We start from the raw sequence: 4,887 nt of genomic DNA, 5'->3' as shown, positions 1-4,887 counted from the left end.
GGGCGGCGGTCGCCCAGACCAAGCGGGGCGCACCAAGGCGCCACGTCCACTGCAGCGCCCCCTGCCGCCGCGGAGGGGGAACGGCGGCAGGGTAGGGGCGGGGCGCTCGGGCCCGGGCCCAAGGGACTTCGCCGCGGCGTGGTAGCGGGAAGGGTTTGTCCCTGCTGGGGACAAACAGACATCGCCCTGTGCCCCGGCGTGGCCAGCCTCGCCAAAGCTGCTGAAACCTGAGTGAAGCTGCCATCCCTTTCATAAAAAAGAAATAAAACCGTCACCGGTTTTTGTGTCAGCAATGAATTTTACTCCCATACCAGTTTTCACTCCGCACTGCTGATGCTTTTATGAACAACCGTCAGGATTCACTCAGCTCCGTTGTGAGTGCTATTAAAAATGAAGCATTGAAAGCTGGTTGGGGGGGAGGGTTGCGAATGGCTTGGGATTTACAAAATAGCCATTTCTACGTGTAAAACAAATTCTTAATAGAAATAATTTTCTGTCTCAATCTCAACTGACCCAAGGGGACTCCTGCAGGAGCTGAAGCAAGCTGCCCTACTTCCATCAGGGCAAGTGCTGAGGTTAACCTTTCCCGGTGGCTTGTGACAAGGGGCAATTTTAAGGAAGTGAAAAACTGGGACAGTGCAAACGCAAAGACAGCTTCATTTCCTTAAAAATGAACAAGGGGAATTTGGTTGTTTGCATCAGTGACTTTTCTTGGCAAGAACCTCCGACTAACACATATCTAAATCCAATACACATTTCCGTTCCCAGCATTTGGGGGGATATAAGCTGGGGGGCTTGTGGGGCCACCATTTTCCAGTGATTTTCAGCGTCCCTGGCCATGCACCACGCTCCCTGGGAGCTGGAAACCAGGGGCTGGTGCCATTGCTAAACTGCCTGTCTCCCTTTAAGTGCTGAGCTCCCAGGCACAGGCAGGGTGCTGCTTCTGGAGCAAAGGTGCATGCCAGACCCTAACACACCACTCCAAGCACTCCTTTTGTCCAAAATATACTTACATTTTTTGTTAGGACCTGCCAGGAGGCCAAGAGCTAGAGGAGAGAGATAGCTGGGTCATCAGATAGGGCTCCAAAGCACCACAGTAAAGAAATAGTTATATTAAGAATAAATAAAAAAATCAAAACTTTGTAGACCCTTTCCTGGACAACTGGCTGAATTTCAGAGCTATGCTTTTTCTCCTGCTAACTGAACAAACTGTATGTTACTTTCATTAGCTGTAAAATGAGGAAATTTATCATTATATAGCTTTGTAAAACAGATATCCTTAGATGGAGAGTTTTCTATGGCTGAAAAATACTATTTTTAGTAATCTACAGATACAGATACCAAAAGCACTGATGTCCAGCCTATTTTAACTGAGAATTCAAGGAACTTATCTGGAGTTTTTATTCTAAGTGTAAATGAAATGCCTTTATTCAGAGCAGTTTCCAAACCTGTATGGTTTATGGGAAGAAACCAATGCAAAAATGGTTTTCTCCACTCGGTGGTGCCAGTTGCACGGGGAAAACATTTTCCAGCACTGGATATGTGCAGCTCAAGCTGTTGAGCAATTATGGTCATACGGACATAAAACACACCCAAAGCTGTAGCAATTTGACATCAATTAAAATCTTTAGTTGCCTGCAGTATCCCTACAAGACAATATTTTTTCAAGATGATTTCCTGGGTACGTTGGAAGTAAAGCACTTGACTAGGCTTACATATGCTCATGTGGCTCCTTTGATAACCGAACTGCTGCCTGTACAGCACCATTTGTACAGGAACTCAGGCTCCCAGGGGAACGGGGCAGGTAGCCAGCTACCTCGGTGAAGTTTTGAATAAGCACCCCAGAGGGAGAGATTTGCTAAACTACTTCTCAGAGACCCAAATTCCTCAATACTAACAACGTGTATTGTCAGGGAGCGGCATCTGCCATTTGAGGATAAGGGAGGAAACTAGTATGTGACTGCAGAGAGTGATTTTGATTGATATCTGGTATTGCAGCCCGATCTGATGTGTTTTTGAAAAGGTCTCTCCAAATGCTAGGGAGTGAATAGTAAAAATAGACAGGTTGTTAGGAAGTCCAGGCAAAACAGAGACAGCGGAAGAGCTGGGCTCGGGACTTAGCCATCTAATGTTCTCAGAGGTCTATAAATGCCTCAGCCATGACATCCTTGTCCCACACTGCCTTGGCCTGCAATAACCTCCGTGATTTCTGTTCCACCTTATCCTGACACTCCCATTCAGTTATTTCTGACTGAGATTTACTTCACATTAGAGTTTTGTGTGAGTCAGAATCTGAGCAAGGATATCAGGGTTTGGCTCCGAACTTTACTTTCTCCATGCAGTACATACACCATACATGCTTTGTTTACTTTCTCCACGCATTACTTGCTTTAGCATGAATCATTACACTTGGTTACTGAGGAACTGTTGGCCCCTCATGTGGCACACAGACTCCCATCTAACCACTTCTCCAAGACATCATCTTGTAAGAATGGCTTGGGAAAGAGTGGATGGAAAGCTTCCTGGCAGAAAAGGACCTGGGGATGTTGGTCAACAGCTGGCTGAATGTGAACCAGCAGTGTGCCCAGGTGGCCAAGAGGGCCAATGGCATCCTGGCTTGTATCAGAAATAGTGTGGCCAGCAGGACTAAGGGAGTGATCATCCCCCTGTCCTCAGCACTTGGTGAGGCTGCATCTCAAATACTATATGCAGTTTTGGGCCCCCTCACTACAAGAAAGACACTGAGGTGCTGGAGTGTGTCCAAAGAAGAGCAACAAAGCTGGTGAAGGGTCTAGAGAACAAGTCTTACGAGGAGCAGCTGAGGGAGCTGGGGTTGTTTAGTTTGGAGAAAAGGAGGCTGAGAGGAGACCTTATTGCTCTCTACAACTACCTGAAAGGAGGTTGTAGTGAGGTGGGTGTTGGTCTCTTTTCCCAAGTAACAAGTGATAGGACGAGAGGAAATGGCCTCAAGTTGCACCAGGGAAGGTTTAGATTGGATGTTAGGAAAAACTTCTTCACCGAAAGGGTTGTCAAGCTTTGGAACAGGCTGCCAAGTGAAGCGGTTGAGTCCCCATACCTGGAGGTATTTAATAGATGTGTAGATGTGACACTTAGGGACATGGTTTAGTGGTGGACTTGGAAGTGTTAGGTTAACAGTTGGACCTGATGATCTTAAGGGTCTTTTCCAGCCTAAATGATTCTATGATTCTAAGAACTGAAAGCATTGTAAGATCAGAGTGGATAATAAAGAGGGAATCCTTTCACCTCTTTTAGCTATAGCAAATGCCAAATATTACAACTTTTGCTGATTTTCCCTCTGGCTGCCATCAGTTTTGTATAAGATGCTTTCAGGTAGGAGCTGCATTAATTGGGAGATCCTGAGCTGCAGTGAAAGCACAGTGGCCTCCGTCATAGCCACCTTGTCAGGGAAGAGTGTGCAAGTTGGAAATGGATTTGAGTCCTGTAGGATCACAAAGTCTCCTGAGAAAGGGAAATGCTTGGGTAGGTGTTTATGTAGTTATGCTGCTATTGCAAATTCCTTCTTCTGGAGTGTGAACTTATGTTCACATTTGGAAGGGCTTGACAGATTGCTAGAATTTTTGCACAATGTTATGTGTGGAAGCTGAAAACTTTCAGGGTGCTGTTGTGTGACAGAATTTAGTTTCTTTCCACTTTGAGTCGTTTTTTGAGACGGTTGCTCTGTGGAAACTAAGCATTGGTGTTAGACTGGGCTTCTCCAGAAAAGATAAGTCTATTGCTCATTGTTTGTGGCTACTCAACATGTATATAGCTAGCTTTTATATTGTTGATTTGTCCTCCCTGACCAGGGCCTTCAGGACTCCGGACGCGCATCACTGAAGAGGTAATATCCTTGAAAATTAAATACTGGTATCAGAAGAAAGGACATTTTGTGATCCCCATTGTCAATTCACCCAAACCCCAGAAGCTTGGCTGCTGTTGACTTGAGGAAGTGGGCCATTGGCCTTCAATGAAATAGCTTTGATGTGGGACAGTGCTGTGACCAGGCACCAGGTTCTTCTCTCTGAGAACACAACAGTAAAGAAACTAGCTCTGAAACTATAAAGAAGAAAGCCAAATGCAAAACTGTGTTAAAAAACAGTGCAGGTGCTCCTGCATACTTATCTCAGAGCCCAGGAGTCTCACACGAGAAGACCTTGTTTATATGAATTTTGTGGTTAAGCCTCATAAATTGCCAGGTGCCACCTGGATTTGAGAGTTCTGTATTGTGTTTAGTTGAAGTAACCTGTGGTTAGCACCAGAGTGGCACTGGGAGCTCAGAGGGACAGGGATAAGTGAGATAAACAGCACTGCAGTGTCTTTAAAAAGCAGAGGGAACACAGAAAGCGTGAGAGCACGCAGGAGAGACAACAAGCAAGCTTGACATTTGGAGCACGCTGGGCAGACATAGCAGCAGCTCTACAAACTGACAGTGAGCTAAAGGTAGGCTGACAGTACTAATGACAGTATCCCAGACACTTGTAGGACATCCGACTGTTGGTTCCTTTTCCTGGTTTAATGTGCAGGTCAATGATTTTATTTTATATGTGCTTCCTCACCTCAGAGGTTATTCTGTTCATTTCAGTGAGACTATCTATAAAGCAAGGTCTTTCTTGATGTGAGTAAAAGTATTGCAATCTTGCTCCTCTTCAGAAATGTATGAAATATTGTGATCTGGGATGAAAAGGGATTTCTTTTCCCTTTTCAAGATAAAAAGAGGCAATACTGAACACAGCTGTCACAGTCGATTAAATAACCATGGCTGGGCGTTCATGCCTGGGGTTCACTCCATAAGAATGTGAGTCGGGTAGGCAGGGAGAAGAAAGATTGTGCAGTGTGACCCCCAACTAGAATAACAGAACACAGGCA

This window comes from Platalea leucorodia, assembly GCF_965183815.1.
Source record: "Platalea leucorodia genome assembly, chromosome: 7".
NCBI classification, from domain to species: Eukaryota; Metazoa; Chordata; class Aves; order Pelecaniformes; family Threskiornithidae; genus Platalea; species Platalea leucorodia.
The sequence above is the reverse complement of the archived record's forward strand: the minus strand, read 5'-3'. Positions refer to the sequence as shown.